Here is a 19,148-nt window from a genome sequence, read left to right on the forward strand (position 1 = left end):
TGTCATATACAAAGTAAAGTAAGTAAATATATGATTTAATAGTATGATATCTAAAATAAATCAGCTGTGAGAACTAGTGCTTCATTTCTATTTATTACCAATAGGCTTACAACCTTTATAATGCTAAAGAATATATCATATACCATGTAAAGTTACGATTACGTAATTAAATTACTATATAAATGTATTAGTTATTTATTCTTTCTTTGAGACATGCTTAATATCGCATTTGCTCTTTAATATTGTCAAAAATAATTTCTTAGTGTATGCTTCTTATGTGACAAAATAAAACTATGTTCATTTCTTCTTGTTATTATTAAAAGAACTGACTGAGGTTTCAGTCACTTTACCTCGAAATTATTTATATTTCTTTTCGATACAAAATAATATTTATAATCCTCAACATCCCATAGCTGACCATAGGTATTTTTTACACAACTGCACAATAAAGGAGTGTTAATAATAATAAATTTTATTTCAGACTTTTTTGGTCCATTAAAATATTTATTAGTAACAATATTTTTAAAACTAATGTTAGTAAATTTACATACACAATACACACACACACATAATATATTAAATAGTATACAGATAATCACCGCTGTACAATTCAAAAAGTTAAAATGTAAAAATTAATGTTTTCAGGATTTATCTATATTTACCTTCCTAGTAATAGGAGCTAAGTCGTTGCCGATTGCGTATAGATACCTATTTACTTCCCGCTTGAAGGCTTGGAGATTGTAGGAAAGGAGAAACACGTGGAAAGAAGAAAATCAATATTTTAAAGTCGCAGCAGATGTAAGAATTAGCAAAATATCAGAAACTTTTATTACTAATATTAAAAATCTTGATTACTAATATTAATGTTCAGATAGTTTCTTATGGTGTAGAGTTTACACTGTAGACAAATCTTCAACCCATATTCTACAAACTATTTTAAAGTAAGGTTGAAATGAGAAATGAAACTCTGAAAAAGGCTCTAAAATGAAAGTGTGTGAAATGTTTTCTAACAAGCGCACAAATAATGCAATAAAAATAGCAAATAAAATGTGCTGACCAAGTAGATTGTAGTTTTAACTCAATATATAATCCAGTAGATTTAATAACAAACTTCGACAACTCCTCTTCAATATCCAATAATCTTATTACTTTAAAATGCTTTTATATTGTTTCCTTCTCCTTGGTTTAATAACAATAAATTCCATATAATAAAGGTTGAATCTTCTTTAATTCTAATAAGTATTTTATTATATCTGGAAAACAAATAAAGGAATTCTCAAGAATTTCTGCATTCAATAAACAACATTGGTTCTAAGAGTTTTGCTTGTTTAAGCTGTATTATTGTCTCCCTCGATACCTCCATTGAAAATTAACCCATTTCCAAATTCTCGACCTCTACTTAGATGGAAAATAGGAGGGCAATGTTTTGTGGGTATTGTAAGTATATCCGGACCTTTGGCCGTTATGCGTAGCTGAAACTGTTCTATGGTTGATGTGCTTTGATTGAATTTTAATAAACCATCTAGCTATAATGTATCAGACAGCGAAAAATGTTTTACTTTAGTTCTTGGGTTAGTTAATAATTAATTATGTATAAATCCAATTAACAATATTTGCATTCCTTTTAATGTGGCGAAACATAATAGATGTTACTACAATATGCAACACCTTATCAACACTGACAAATAAATTTCATTTCATTTCGTGTTTTGAACAATTTTCTTTATTTACTTCTAATACTATAATTATTTATTTTGATGTTAACGTTCTCATTTCGAACGAAATCCCCTCTAATTCTCTCAAAAATCTCCCTCGATTCGAGGGAGAGAATGATAATATTGTATAATTAAGAAAGTTAACAGAGTAATACACTACAGAAAATAATTATAAGTACCTTTACCAAATTCAAAAAGTAAAATTATTAACTATTTGCAATATACGAGTATAAAGATGATAAACAAGCATACATACAAAATTTAACATTACAGCGACATAACGATAAAGTAATTTCTAGAGATAGTGCTGAAATTGTCTTGCTCGAAATATTAACTAACGTCGCATTTGCCTCTATTAATATTAATGCACGTGCTAATGTATCGAAGTGACTGTCCACAAGTTGAATATACTGTATAGTGTACACAGTACACATCTAAAATGTGCTTAGTCAGCACATGGTAACGTCTTCGGCGCCTTCACTAATTGCTACCATATCTTGACCCAGAAGCTCGTCCCAAATAAACATTGACGCATCGGTAAATCTCCATAAGGTGTAATGCTGAGACATAATGTTTACGGGATTACTTAAAGGCTCCGTTACATATTAGATATTAGTTAGATAAACAGATTGTAGGGTTAAACTTTGTGTTTTACGGTCAGTGGTAACATGGGTAAATTACGTCATAAATTATATTGGTACAGCTTATCTTTAATTAAAGTTTAAGGTCAAGATGATGGTACCTTTGATGAGATGTTTGACTGGATTTAAAGAAGTCTACCACCAGAGGGATCAGACCAGAGGGAGACTTTGTACAAAAGTCGATTGCTTGGCTACCTCTGTCCCATTCGTGTTTCAACCGTGAAGCAGTTGTGTTTGCATGGCTGTGTTTCGGTTTCAAGGGTGGGATATGGCGTGAATTTTCTGGGTACAGAGGAATAACACCTGAGTCCTCAGGAATGGCAACGCATGGGGAGTATCATGGGCGAAACAGTATACTCTGTTATGTCCATGGTACTGCTTATGTTTATAGGCGACGGTTACCACTTTCCATCAGGTGGGCCGTCAGCTTGTTTGCCATTCTAAGTTGTATAAAAAAAAGTCTTTTTTCTTATAGTGGCTTTTTGCAGTAAGTAAAAGAGATCTAATTTGGGAAAGTATTGCATTACATTTTCAAATAATTGCTATTTATTTCAAATTAGTTTTCAATTAAAGAGCATCTACACTGGAAGGTCTTGTCCCGTGTGAACCCGGCATAGAATAGGCCACCCCTTCCTTTCCTGTTGGTGTCTAAAAGGCGACGATGGGCAGCAGCGTCCCTCTTAGAACATCTCCAAAGCCTATCTACGGTTGTCAATCCGCCTGCCAAGCGTGACAACTACTGGCAAAACTCCCCAAGGGGAGGATTATGTTCTGCAGTGGACAGTTAAAGGCTGATATGATGCTGATGATGATGATGATGACATAGGGATGTATTGAAATTGAAATCATTTATTGGAAATCATTTATTTGCTGGAATAAGGTACATTTTTAGGTGTTACTATACAAGAAAAATAGTCCAATCTTATTCTGCCACACTGTAGGCGTGCAAATATAAAAACTTATTAAACAAAACATTAAAATAATTTTATTATAATAACATAAACATTTGCAATAATATTTTGTCACTTTCTGTATCTATTCATGTCAATTCATTGTAATATTAAAAATTAATCATTAAAAATATACACAACACAAAGTGAACACTTATCTAATCATTTATAAATATTTTATCATTTAAAAACTCATTTACTGAGTAATAACATTTATCCATAAATAGCCTGAAGAGCTTTTTTTTGTAATAGGATAAATTATTACAATTTCTGATACTTTCAGGCAAATGATTATATATCCGTATTGCCATGCAGTAAGCGTTAGTATTCAATACATTTAGTCGTACATTTAGTAGTACATATAATTTATTTTTATGTCTGTTACTGCGGCTTATAATATCTGTTTGTTTTTTAAATAATTGTGAGTGTTTCTTAACAAAAATACACATTTCTAACAGGTAAAGAGAAGGTATTTTATTCATCCTAAATAATGGTTTACAACTAACTCGGAAATGTGTATTAGACAGTGCCCTAATACATTTTTTTTGTGCCTTAAATACAATATCAGTGTCAACCGAATTACCCCACAGTATTATACCGTATCTTAAAAGAGATGATACATAACCATGGTATGCTAATAATGCTAATTCCTTACCAGCAGTTTTCCACAAACGATTTAATACGAACACAAATTTATTAAGTTTAGTGTTTAATTTTTCAATATGAGGTTTCCAGTTACAATATCGATCTATTGTTATACCAAGAAATTCGGTATTGTCAACAGTATTTATATAGTCATTGTTTACAGAAGCTCTAATGTCAATTGAATTACTATTATATGTCAAAAATTCTATTAATTTAGTTTTGGATAAGTTCACCTTTAAATTATTCTCATCTAGCCATTTAGTATTAGGATTTTAAATATTGTCTTAAACTTATTTCTTATATAAAAATTGGCGTCCTATACAAGAATTGTAAGCTTGTAAGAATTATACGATATTCAAGTTACTTTGTTTTATGCTACCTATATTGGCTGACGGTCCCCCTGGTGGGAAGCAGTTTTCTCAATTGGATGAAAATGAAATAGTAACCTCGCCCGCACTATCTGTATATGCTGGCGAGGTGCCCGTGAGGGATGATAGCAATATGAAATGTATATATATATATATATTCTTTATTGCACTTGTAAATTACAATGTTAATGCATTTATAAATATTGTGAGCAAGGGTGGACTTATCTCTTATATATTTATTATTCTGGTTGAATTCTTCACGATGGGCCAACTGATCTGCTTTCATCTTCACCTATCACCTCACTAGTGCCCCACCAGCGTATACCGGTAGCGCAGGCAGGGTTGCCATTTCATCTTCACCCATTAAAAAAAAAACCTATTCATGTGATAATTACGAGAGGGCTTTGAATGAAATTTGATATATTCTAAGATCATAGAATACTGTATGTAATGATTTACGCAAGCAAAACCGCCGGATCAAACCAGTAAGATACAATTATTAATCTCGATATCTCTATGCTGTATAATATAGACCGTAGCATACAAGTCCTCTATTGTAATACCAGTGCGTGCTCCAAATGAAAGGAATAACTTCCGACTCGTTATAATTACAAGACATTATACGTGTTGTCGCATTAATATGCGATGATGTGACACACCTATTTGCCCCTCACGTTCTCACAGAACGGTACTAGGTAAGGTACACGATCTTAGACAAAAATATTGGTCCTTTGAATCGATTTAGATCGGGAATTTTCAGATCGATTCATCTGAATATCGAAAGTGAAAAAATCTATGTAAAATATTGGTCCTTTGAATCGATTTAGATCGGGAATTTTCAGATCGATTCATCTGAATATCGAAAGTAAAAAAATCTATGTAAAATATTGGTCCTTTGAATCGAATTAGATCGGGAATTTTCAGATCGATTAATCTGAATATTGAAATTGAAAAAATCGATTTAATAAAATTCGATCTTATATTATTTCATGTGTACACTGAAATTGAAAATAAGAAAATTACAAATGGAACAATTTCCTAAATGAATTTTATTCCCCAAAAAACCTATTTCAGTTGTGGCAAAAATCAGTTGATTTGATTTAAAAACTAAACCACAGAGTTGGTTTTGATAAAATTTCTATAGGACCAATTTGTGGGTGTATCTTTTCAGAAAAAAAAAATTTAAATCGGTTTACAACTGACGGAGTTATGTAACCGTTACTGTATAGAATAACATACAAAAAATTACAATTGATTTTAGAAACTTCTTGTTCTTGTAATCAGTTGAATAAAGAAATTAAATAAAGAAAACTATACAGTCTGCTTCTTTGCCAAGGTGGCAGTGGTATAAAAAATTACAAATATTTAGAATGAGGTAGATCAATCTAGATCTGTTATTTGAATCGATCTTAAGAGCAATTAATGAAAAAATCGATCCAAAATTCGAACTTCAATTTCGAAAAGATTTATAATACTTTCTTTTATTTATTTTTTTCGCTTTAACTGCTTAACTAATTAATTAATTTGACATATCTATATTATGTACAAAATGACTAGGTTATAGAATTTTAATAAATTTTGCACACCACCATTTTGATGTAACATCTGTCTGGAAGTATACACGAATAAACATCTAATGCAACCATGTTTTATTCAAATAAAGAATCTGAATCTAAACACTATGACATTTGGTAACATACAAATATGATATAAAGAAGGACATAGGCTACTTTTTATCCTGGTTAAACGAATGAAGTCGCGAGTCGAGATTGCTTTATTTAAATCGAGTCGAGATCGAAAAGCCTGAACTTAATCATAAAAAATTCATCAACCGCAAACTGCAGATACCATAGACCGTTATCGTGAACGGTCGTATGTCACATTCGTTCTAATTTATTATTCAAGAAGATTTCAAACCCCGATGATGGCAAGTTATTTTTATTTCAGGACACTTAAGAGGTCTTTCACATTCGTCTTCATAAAGCAACGTAACCACGGAATTTTTAGTGTTCCGGTTCTAAACAATTAAGAGTTTGGTTCCTCAATTGTATAAATGAATTTCTTGCCTTAAATACAGCAATTTTAAATTTTTACTGTCGTAATTTTTTTTATACAAAAAGGTGGTAAGCAAGCATATACCCCGTCTTATAGTAAAGGGTCATCGTAGCCTATAGACGCCTGCAACACTAGGGTTGTCACCTATGTATGTTGAAATATAATATATGTGTTTGTGTGTGTGTGTGTATATATATATATATATATATATATATATATATATATATATATATATATATATATATATAAGTACCTCCATATAAGACTAATATAAATTGTATTACCTATCTAGTCTACCTACCTACCTACCTACCTACCTAGTCTCCCACTTAATTCGATTATGTACTTGTTTCAGATGAGAACTGTCTACATACAACATCACTCAATGGACTCTTAACTGAGGTACGTGAAATTAAGAAATCACTCACGAAACCTATAAAAAGCACTAGAAATTCGATAATCCTGATTAGATGATCCGTTTCATTTCGACATAATTGAAAGCCCTACCTTAGATAATTCTGGCTTTTAGCCTGGAGAATCTATATTTAGCATCGGTCTAGCTCATCGTTTCGGTTATCTCAATTATATAATAATGGTCGTTGTCCATGGCATTGCATGCTTGCTGTCGTGTTTTCCCTTAAAGTTGAAATTTTCCGCTATTAAAGTACTTTCTTTTTTTAAAACAACTGAGGTGGCAAACAAGCATACGGCCTCCCTGATGGTGAGCGGTTCCCGTAGCCTATGCATGCTGGCAATACCAAGGGTAAAACGCGCGTGTTGCCAACCATGAAAAAACCTCCATGCTGTAGTCTCTTGTAAAAACCTCGGCTGGGGCTCATTACATAACCTAAGCGTTCGTGGGAGAAAACATCTCTGAAACCGGATGATTTCTTAGCAGATACTTAGGTTCTAGAACAAATCTATGTTTTAAATTTTATTTTTTCTCTCTCTCTAGACTTAGTAGTATTTGGTTGTGCGTTTATAGTCAAACGATTTTATAAGTTTATCTTACTCGATTATGAATTCAGTTATCCTTATTAATACTATAAATGTGATTTTGATTATTTGTTTGTTGCCTCTTTAAGTCTTTTTTACTGTAACTTGTTTTTTCCAACTGTAATACATTTTTCAATTACCTTCAAATAAAGTTAAGGTTCGCATTTCTATTGCATTTTTTTATGTCTCTTACCTCAAAAGTACGTTATTTATAAACTGATTTGGTTTTTCTCTGAAAGGATATATTTTTAATTATTCACTTGTCATTGTATATTTTTATTTATGGTTAGTTTAAGAGTTAAATAAATAAATATTTTTTTTATTTATTATTTAGTCGCATAGAAATTTTATCGAAATCGGGTTAATAAACTACTAATTATATTACTTTTTATACCAAAATTGATTCTGCCACGACAGAAGTCGGTACACATCCACTTCTGTCGCATTTTTTTCTTTATCCTTGATCATTCAAGTTCCATTTTGAAAACTTGTAACAGAAACCTTGTCTATTTTTCTCCATTAAAGTTTAGTAAACTTTGTAAAAGACATATCTAGCGCTCTTTCGGTCCAGTCTCGTCTAGAGTGAATTAGTTCGTAGTTTGTTAGTGAAGAAATCACTACGAAACTAACCAGTTACGAAAATCTACAGCAGTTTTTATACTTTTCTTCATTGAGAGTTTTTCTAGAGACTACAGTATTCTTTAGGGGAGCGTATTAAAGTTCCTTCAGGGTCGGCAACGCGCACGTGACACCCCTAGTGTTGCAAGCTTCTATAGGCTACGGTAACCACTTACCATCAGGTGGGCCGTATGCTTGTTTGCCACCTCAGTGGTATAAAAAAAAACAACAATTTTAGAAATTCCAAATATTTCTTTATATTACAAAGGTGACAAACAAGCATACAGGTCGTCTGATAGTAAACGGTCACTGTAGCCTATGGACGCCTTCAACACTAGGGGTGTCACGTGCGCGTTGCCGACAGTGAAGGAACCTTTTATATTTCCTTTTTAAATAACCCCATACTGTACTCTTTAAGGAAAACCTTGAAAAATTGAAAATAGAAAATATCGTAATTTTGATGTTTAATGTAATTACATAGCTTCTCTTTTATCAGCTTTTAAGAAATTAATTCGAAGATATTTATTTTATTAAATTAAAAAATACTTCAAAAGATAAATTACGCTGCCCGAATAAGAAATTTGAATGTAAGAGTAATATTATTTTCAAAACGAGACCAAATTAAGACGAACTTCTAAATAAGTCTTCAAAAGGAGGTAATTTTAGATTGCAGCAAGTAAATCATTCGGCGTAATTAGTTGTAAGGAGTCGTGTGATAGATGTTTCTTGCGGTTTAAGTGACAAGATGAGAGCGAGACTTAATTTTAATTACGAATTTAGCACTTTTTGTTGCTTCGATACGATATTTTTATTTTTTGTAATATAGGGTCCAACTAGCATGTGACTCCTAATACAAAAGCAATTTGTACCCGAATATTAAAAAATATGTTATAGGATATGAGAGATAGCGTCCTAAGTCACTTTCTGGTTTCCATAATCGGTCATAAATATATATTTATCAGTGTATCAAATAAATGTATTTATGTGTCAAATATTATTATTATTTTTTGCCGTTGCCACCTATTAAAGTGCTATCTCGAGCACTTTTGGGGAGTATGATGGATTTCTCAGTTTTTACGGTGAATATTAAATAAGTAATTGTTCTTATACCACTTTAAAGGGTGAGATATAGCGTGAATTTACTGGGTACAGAGGAATAACACCTGAGTCCTCAGGAATGGCAACGCATGGGGGATATCATTGGCGAAACAGTATACTCTGTTATATCCATGGTACTGCTCATGTCTATAGACGCCGCTTACTACTTTCCAACAGGTGGGCCGTTAGCTTGTTTGCCATTCTAAGTTGTATAAAAAGAAATCCGTTTATTTTTAAAGTAAAATTTACAATTAAGAAACAAAAGATCATTGACAAGCAAAATATAAATTAAAAAGAAACAAAAGAAGGTCGCACTCTACAAAGTTCATAAAATCATCAGGAACTGAAGAGACGCGTTTTTTTATTTATCCATAAAATACACTTTTTCAATTCAATAAAATTGCATTAAATCGCTAAAATACTTAATAGTTTGTTGGCTATTAAAATGGTTAAGGAAAATGGAACAAACGGAATCGTATTGCAGAATTTAAGAGAAGAGTAGCGTTTTTTATAATGAAAATGCATATTTATCCGCTTAAAGCTTAACACTTGCACTGAATGATAACAGTATATCTTAATTTGGCTTCGTGCACTTATCTCTATTGGTTTCTGTTGATGAATTACTGTTACACAATTGAGATAACAAAAATACTTCAGGGATAATAAATTAAAGTAAAGAATCCTCATTAATATTATAAATGTGAAACTGGGTTTGTTTGTATGTTATTTCTGGATGCCAAACGCAGCTAATTTTCAAGACATTTGACATACACGTGCTGTTTGGGATGGAGGGCATAGGCTACTTTTTATGTTAATTACATATCTCGATCGTGTAAACGGAGATGCGAGTAAAGACTAGTGTGAACGTTATATTATTTTCATGTAAGAACAACCGAATTGATTTATATGGAATTTAGTCGAGAATGCTTGATTACTTTCGGGACCAAGATTTATTATTCATTATCATAATTATAAAAGTGTTAACTATTATAAAAGTGTTATAAAAGTGTGTATCACCTGCTGAACATTGGTCTTTCTCATAAGAAGGGTTTTGCCAATAGTTGTTGCCATTCTCGGCAGGCAGGTTGGCAACGGCAGTTAGGCGTTTGGTGATGTTTTAAGAGGGGCCAGCATTTGTTATTGTCCGTGAATTGGGAAAGTGGTAATTCAAAACTATTTTTGACGGAGCCTTATATTAAAAAATGAACATGTGAGATTACAGGATACACCTTACTCTTGAGACCTATAAGAAAAACTGCGAGTGTCTATTAGATAAATATTATAAAGAATAAAGATTTGATTGTTTGTTTGTAATGGATAAACTCCAAAACTTCTCAACCGATTGTAAAAATTATTTCACCTCTTCATACCTATAGAAAGCTACATTGCAACGTAAGCGCAAAAAATGTGTTTATTTACGACATCACATTAGAAACCTCTAAATTTATCAGAGTTTCTATGCATGTATTATACATATAAACCTTCCTCTTGAGTTACTCTATCTATTAAAAAAATCGCTTCGAAATCAAAATCCGTTGCGTAGTTTTAAAGATTTAAGCATACATAGGGACGGACAGATAGCAATAGCGACTTTGTTTTATACTATGTAGTGATGATGATGATGATGAAGTGATGTTAGTAATATATATATATATATATATATACATACATACATATATGTATATATATATATATATATATATATATATATATATATATATATATATATATATATATATATATATATATATATATATATATTTAAATTGTCCCCTTATCCTGTCAGATATTCCTTATTGCAAAAATACTATTTTAGAATCTAGAACAAACGGAAGCACCGTATAGGTTTTGATCACGCGCCAGTTTTTCTATAGAAATATGTGTATGACGGATCATAACTTTTTATTAAATTTCCTAAAAATATGAATTTTTTTTTGTAAATATTTCATTCGTAGTATATGGCAAGCATATCATGTAATAAACCCGTACGAAAAATACCAACGAATCGAACCTTCCTAGTTTTCAAGTTCTTTTTTAAACTTTTTTTTTTTCATTGATGATAGTGGAATATTAATACCGTCTGTATTATCGATATACTAGTGAAGGGTAATGATGATGAAAACGAAAGCGGATCAGTTGGCTAATCGTTGGTAAGATACGATACGACAACATAACCTTCAAGAAAAGAGTATATTCCTTTTTAAAAGGCCGGCAGCACACCTGCAGCGCCGCTGGTGTTGTGAGTGATCATGGGCGGCGGTAGTCACTTACCATCAGGTGAGCCGCATGCTCGTTTGCCCCCTGCGTTGTAAAAAAAAATTTTAGTTATTTTTTTTTAATTTAACAGGACTTAATCACGATAGTTTTAGGGCTAACTGTGTGAAGGTCGATTTGTCAGGTTATATTGCTCGCAATGATTAGGAACGAGTCATTTTACTGACAATCCTTTTTAATTAGACTTTCTGTATTTTCTTTTATATGTTTTAACTTATTCATCATCTTTCTACCTTTATCCTAATTAATATTTGAGATCGGTGTAATATGTTTTCTCTTCCATTCTTCTCTATTTAGTATGCTAACGTTAAATGTGGTAAAAGGTCGTCTGAAAATCAGAGCTGTATAGGTACATCTCGCTGAAGGTGTGCATGTATACAGCTGAGACGGCTCCTGCAACCAGCAAAATTAATTGATTTTTTTTTTTTTTTATATTGTGTTTTTTTTTTTTTAATTATTATTGTTGGTAATAAAGACTCTATCTATCTATTAGCAATCATTTCTGCATTCACTCCAATTCTGGCCATATTATTTTTCACACAGACATCCATGTCTTTTTAGATTTTCTTTTACCTTTATAGCTGAAGTTATGTATGTTTTAACTTAATAATCTGCATAAGTAAAAATAAATGGTCAAATTAATATAAGCTCATTACTTAAGGACAGTTGAACCTTTTCGGTTAATACTTTTTGTTTTATTGTTTGCGATTGTCAGGACAAGTTTTGTATGGAGGGAAATTTTTGAAAAATCGCACAGAAAGAATACGCCCGTGCAAATCAAACCAGGCCAACTAGTTTTAATGTTTGATATTATGTTTAAAAGTTCTGAAATACTCGGAAATAATAGGAAAGGCCAAATAGTTCCAGCAACTTCCTCTGCCAACCGTACTAACCTAGTTTTTGAAACAATAAACGTTATTTTTTTTTTGTTTGTGTCGACATATATTTTTCATTTATGCGACTTTATACAAGTTTTCTACTAGAACTAAATTAATTTTTTTTTGCAACTTTCATAACTTGGCAACATTCGTAAGTTCCACTTGATGACAGTGTTGTCAGATACGACATCTTTCTTTCACACAAATGTAAAAATGTTTTCCCCATAATTGTTACGATTTTTTCCACTTTTACCAAACCACAAACTTGTGACGGTTTTTACTACGCTTTGTTATGTAACTATGTTTTATGCAGATGTAAATGTGGTCACAGCACTTAATAATTTTACTGTATTTTTTTTGCACTTTAGAGTGGCAAATAAGCTGACGGCCCACCTAATGGAAAGTGGTAATCGACGCCTATAGACATGAGCAGTACCATAGACATAACAGAATGTACTATGTCACCAATGATACTCTTCATGCGTTGCCATTCCTGAGAATTAAGATGTTATGCCTATGTACCATGTAAGTTCACTGCCATACCCCACCGTTTTCTCGAGATTTTATTGTAGTTGTTAAGTTTTTTTTGTAACAATTATTAAAGTGACCTAGCTACATGGGGTCGTAATAACCATCCTCGCCCTATCCCTCCCCAGGGAGTTAAAGGGAGGCGATTACAAAGGGGCATCACGGCCATAAATAAATAGGTTAAAGAAATCGTAACCCGCGATATTTTCTTTCACGTAAAATTATGGGGGCGGCCATATTTGAACTGAACTCTGTTCGCGACAGATAATTTTTATGGTGCCCTTGCCGATTGTGATTTTTATTTATTGGGGGGTTTATGTTTTTAATCTTGCCTTTTTATGACTGTACAGGCTGAAATCTAAATCATTAGTAACCTTTTGGGCGTCACAGTATATTCTTTAATGGTTTTTCTATAGGCGGCCGTGTAATTTTTATCCTTATGGGATGTCACAGTATATTGTGTGATGTTTATTATGCTGCTCATGTCTGTAGGCGAAGATTTTCACTTTTCATCAGGTGGGCCGTCAGTAAGTTTAACATACTTGTACGATACTTCTTTTTTCTATTCTGTAGTCGAGTAATAGGAAAGCTCATACTTCCTCAATATTTTGCTGTCTTTTTAGACTCATATTTGTTTGGGAAGAATGTTTACTAACAGAGCACTCCTATAAAAGGATGCTAATTGGAAGGAAGAAAGAGATCGCTCTTAGCGATAAGGTCGTCCATTGTTTTCTCATTGTGATTATTTCTTGTAATTGTTTATATTTATAATAAGTTTAGTATTGTAATCTTTTGGAGGAAACAATAAAGAGTATCTATCTATCTATTTATCTAATTGTAGCTACACCCTGTATAGTGAAAAAGACGTATACAAGCAATCGTCATCGTCATATCAGCTTTTAACTGTCCATTACTGAATAGAAGCCTCCCCTTGGGGGGCTTTACCAGTAGTTGCCACGCTTGGCAGGCGGATTGGCAACCGCAGTTGGACTTTGAAGATGTTTAAAGAGGGACGCCTTCTCTCGCCTTACCTTAGTCGCCTCTTACGACACCTACGGAAAAGTAAGGGGTGGCCTATTCTATGCTGGGACCACATATAAAATTTCTAAAAATTATTGTTTGGCAATCTATTGACCTTATTGGGACAACCCTCATATTAATTTTATTTAAATATCTCCCATGTACAGACATGTAATTACAATTTTATTATATTAGTAAGGTGGGATGAAATATTTTATGTACCTCAGAAAGATCTATGAAGAGGCAATATTGCGCAATCGTAACATATCGAACTACACAACGGAGAAACGAATAAAATATATTAGCTGCCCTTTTATAGCGATGAAATCCATTAGAAATATCATTCGTCACACGGACTTTGTGGCAAAATACATACGTCAATTTTATAGTGCCACTTAGGGATGCGCAATATTGGCAAAATATCGACATTCGTTTTAAAAGTCATAGATAGCTGCCAATAGCATGGGATAGTTTGTTTTTTAATGGGTGATGATGGGGTAGTAACCTCGCCTGCGCTATCGGTATACACTGGCGAGGCACCAGTGAATGATGATAGATGAAAATAAAAAGACAGGTCAGTTAACCGATCGCGATGATTTCACCTGGAATTCAGCACGATGGTTTCCAGGGGACTACGTGGAGGGTAACCTGGTTGGGTATATTGCTAGCAATGGGGTCCTTAGTCTTACATCATCATCATATCCACAACTGAATGTAGGTCTTCCCTAAAAGAGGGATTTTGCCAGTAGTTGCCACGCTTGGTAGGTGGTTTGGCAATTGCAGTTATGCTTTGGTGATGTTTTAAGAGGGACGCTGCTGCCCATCATTCGACTATTAAGTTCCCTTAGTCACCTCTTACGACACTTACAGGAAAGAAAATGGTGGTCTTATTCTGTGCGTGGATCACACGCCAATATTGGTAATTCGATAATTCTTTCTAATATTTTTTTAACGTTGGGTCAAACGAACATGCAGCGCACGTGACGGTAAGAGATTACCGCTTCCCATAAGCACCCGCATCAGATAAATTACAAGTGTGTTAGTTTCAATGTTGTATCTGTTCGGAAAATCTGCCGCTAGGAGTGGGTTCCATAGTTTGTTTATGCGTGGAAAAAAGTCTACAGAAAAGTACTCGTTAATTTGTTTGTTTGTCTTGGTGTCTTAGAAGCTCAATCGATCGTCACGAAGTTTGGTATTAATGAATTAAAATTTGATTTTAAAGATAAAAAAAAGATTTGTTTTTATTTGTCTAGATGAGCTGTGTCGATATGAACATACTGACATTTTGGTTTATATCGATACTTATGAGTAAATATTGCTCATCCCTAATTCCACCTGTCAATTGATATATGGCTCAGTATTCGGGTCTGGGTATAAAGGTTATCCAGCAGCTACACTATGTTATATTCGAACAAATTTTACGAATTCTTCAAAGATATTGATATATTTTTGTTACACCTTTTTCTTATAACAGAAACAAACGAGCACAGGGTTCATCTGATGGTAAGTGACTACCGATGCCCGCAACTCTGAAGGAACTGCAGGTGTGCTGCCTGCTTTTTAAAAAGCCATGGATTTTAATGTAATATGAGAATACTGCTACTGATTGTTGTTTTGTTGTTCTTCCAAAGTATGGCTCAAATCTTGAAACAATACATAATTTATTTGTCTCGTGCGTGCGTGCGTGCGTGCATGCGTGCGTGCATGTGTGCGTGCGTGGGTGTGTACGTGTATATGTTATAATTTAACCCACACTGGTACCCTGTTACCATAAATCAGCACAAGCGATGTTACCACTTTCATCCATCTTAAAAAATACAAAAACAGTGTAATATTATACATTACAGGATTTAAATCCTGTGATATATATAATATTACTGTATTGTAATGTACTATGATGTTATTATGTTATTGTAATGGAAAATTAAAAAAATCTATAAATTTTAATATCAAGGTGTTTATGTGTTTGCCTTTAAAGATTAAGATAAGTCGTTTCTCGTTTAACTGCTGCTTGGTGGCTGAAATGCCAGTTGGACAATGGCACCCAAGTCAACAACTAAAAAAAAAAAACTGCAAATTGACCATTACACTTGTTATTATACATTGGTACCAATAGTGAAGTGTAATTATTTCCCAATATTTAGGGAAACTGTATTACCTAGCGGGGGAAAAAACTCAATGCTTTCATAATCATTCATTCCTGTAAGGTATGGTCATCAGTTATCACTTTCCAAAAAACACACTTTTTACCAACAGGTAAAAAGTTGATGTCCTAATGAAATGTGGTAATCACATTAAAATTAATGTGTATAAAAAAAAAAGAATCCAAAAATAGTAAAATCAATTAAATATGCAAAGAAACATGAATTAAACAGGTGATCAAATCAATTATATTGATAAAGGAATTAATAACTTCACTGATTGAAGAAATTTAAGAAATTTTCTCCCTATATTGTTCGCAAACGTCTGTCCTTAAATTTTCTTCGAGAATTTTATTCCTGGCAAAAATGTTTTTGAATTATTAATTGATCAAAATCACACAAAGGCTAATTAAAATTGAATATGGACCTGACGTAATTATACGTGCCCGCCCTTTGCTTTGCTTACCTGAACTACGTAGAATGTTATTTATTAATAATGCGTAGGAGTTTAGTAAGACATTTCACAAATTATTATAAAATTTCTAGTTTATAAACACAATAAGGCGTTTATTAGTTAATTAAGCGTGAACGTCTAAATGGATTCGAATGGAATATGTTTTTGTATTAATCTTAAACGGGTATTTCAGGTTAATGTACTATTAACTCGATGATTTGAGGGGAAGGACCGCGAGGAGGTCGATCTGAAAGGGCAGAAATAATAATAATAATAATGTTAAAAGTAATCTTATATTAAATAATAAAACAATATCCTCAAATAGTACTGATGTGTATTTATGGAGATATTTTGAGATAGTAAATGACTACCTATAGGAGTCCCATATATGGTACGTAATGACATTTAATAAAAAAAACAGTTCAAGATCCTCCAAAAATTAACGGATACGAATACAGATCTGAGGGCCTACCATGAGATGTTTTCCGAAATTTCGGAGCCAAACGAAACAGAAATTTGATGTTAAAATTACATAATACATGCCGTTTGGAAATATTAAAAATGTTAAAATATTGTTCCTTTTGACTTTTATGATAGGATGTATGACGAACGAAATGTTAAACTCCATTTATTGGCCCGATTTTCGTATAAATAAAAATACGAAATTGAGTCCGAAATTTCGAAATTTCTTTTCATGGTAGATCCGCTGTTTTTCTCTCGGATATCCGCAAATACGGATACGAAAAAGCGGAAGACTTTGTTTGAACGCGCTAACTCTGGAACTACGGGTCGGTTTAGAAAAATTCTTTTTGCATTTGATAGCTCATATCATGAGGAAGGTTATAGATAAATTAACGTCACGATATGACCACGGGTAAAGCCGCGGCATACAGCTAATTATAAATAGTTGTTTAAAAGATTAGTAAATGAATACATATTATAATGAACCATGGTATTCAAGAGATATATTTAAAAATTTTGTTTCACAAATCAACCGAATAGGCTTCAATAAAAAATTTATATGGGACTGGCAAGTGAGTAAACTCTTTCGATTAAAAAGCGGCATCAAAGTTGTTTTTAAATTGACGAAGATATCGGATAAATAAAAAATAATCGGATAAGGCGAGTTAAACTCGCGTGGAGAGAGTTCCGTACGTTGATTATCTACGTTCTGGAAGTTGTTTTTATTTTGTCCCTAATTTGTTTGTTGTAATTAAAAAAGTATCTTTGTATACAGTTGCAGTAATACAACTACAAGTCAAATACATACGCACAAATACTGAGAAATTTCCTATGTTACTTTGAATCGGTTTTCCATGTAATATGTATGTAAAGAACTGTTTTCTATATTTTTTTTCGAAATTTGAGGCCCTCTAATTTTGGAGATATAGGGTGAGGGGACTAGTCAAATTTTTCGTATTTTCTTAATTTCAAAACTATTTTATCTTAAAACTATATAAAAAATATCTTGGGATCACCTATTTACATATGAATTCTAAATTTCATATCAATTGGTCCAGTAGTTTTGGATGAAATTGGTTGTGACAGACAGACAGACACACGAATGATCCTATTAGGTTTCCATTTCTTGCTTTTGAGCTACGGATCCCTAATAAGGCAGTCGAACTGAGAAAGGCGGAAGGGGACCTTTTAAAGTACTAATTGCTTTGCCGTTTGGGTCTTTGACTTTACAGAATCTTTGTAGATTAAACGACTTTTAATCTCCACAAATTTCAAGTAAAACATTTATCTTGCGATTAATCCCTTAAATTTTTAATGTATTGACTTACGAACGAACCCAGTAGTCAAGTGATACGATAAAATCTAAATTAATCTATACCAGAGGGAGACTTTGTACAAAAGTCGATTGCTTGGGTACCTCTGTCCCATTCGTGTTTCAACCGTGAGGCAGTTGTGTTTGCATGGCTATGTTTCGGTTTGAAGGGTGGGGTATGGCGTGAATTTACTGGATACAGAGGAATAACACCTGAGTCCTCAGGAATGGCAACGCGTGTGGGTATCATGAACGAAACATTGTACCCTGTTATGTCCATGGTACAGCTCATGTCTATAGGCGATGGTTACCACTTTCTATCAGGTGGGCCGTCAGTTTGTTTGCCATTCTAAGTTGTATAAAAAAAAAGTCGAGATAAGATTTTATTGTATTAGTAAAATACCTAGATGGCGCGTAAGTAAACCCGACAGTATCCAAGCCTAAAAATAAAGTTATTTTACGTTCCCCAAACCGCGTTTGTTAGTCATAAACACATGTGGACACATTAAAAAAACTGCATCCATTTGGAGAATAAACTAAAGATATGTAAGGCGCACGTGCAAACACCATTCGGATTAATGTTCTTATTTCGCAGCCCATTTTACTGGTAAAGTCAGACTGAAAAATTGCTGACTTGACTCATCCTTATTAATATTATAAATGTGAAAGTGAGTTTGTTTGTTTGTCATATTGGTAATTATCCTATTTTGTGCATACGCACAATTTAGGTAGTACATAATCAAGGACCTTGCCTTGTCCATTGCCGTGTAGGTCCCGGCGTAGAATAGCCTACTTCTTCCTTTCCCGTGGGGGTCATAAGAGGCGACTAAGGGTTGGAGAGGGATGGCCAGCAGCGTCCCTCCTAAAACTTCTCCAAAAGCCAAGCTACGGTTGCCAACCCGCTTTAAAAGCGTAGTAACTACTGGTAAAACCCCTCTAAATGAGGGAGGCTATCTCCAGCAGTGAACAATTAATGACTGATACAACAACAAG

At 33.1% G+C, this 19,148-nt stretch overlaps 1 protein-coding gene across 5 annotated transcripts in view; it reads left to right on the plus strand.

Moving 5' to 3' along the window:
- The window catches only part of LOC113512140 (uncharacterized), a 307,054-nt gene that overhangs the window by 207,870 nt on the left and 80,036 nt on the right, over positions 1–19,148 (plus strand). For 4 of the 5 annotated variants that reach the window (XM_052893855.1, XM_052893854.1, XM_052893857.1 and 1 more), the window contains one exon: positions 6,730–6,776. The exons of the other annotated variant lie outside the window; for it this stretch is intronic. The gene's annotated coding sequence lies outside the window, so the exon portion shown is untranslated. The remainder of the gene's footprint in view (positions 1–6,729; positions 6,777–19,148) is intronic. 5 annotated transcript variants of the gene reach the window in all.

The sequence above is a fragment of the Galleria mellonella genome, unplaced genomic scaffold (genome assembly GCF_026898425.1).
Source record: "Galleria mellonella isolate WM207_F2 unplaced genomic scaffold, CSIRO_AGI_GalMel_v1 utg184, whole genome shotgun sequence".
Taxonomy (NCBI): domain Eukaryota; kingdom Metazoa; phylum Arthropoda; class Insecta; order Lepidoptera; family Pyralidae; genus Galleria; species Galleria mellonella.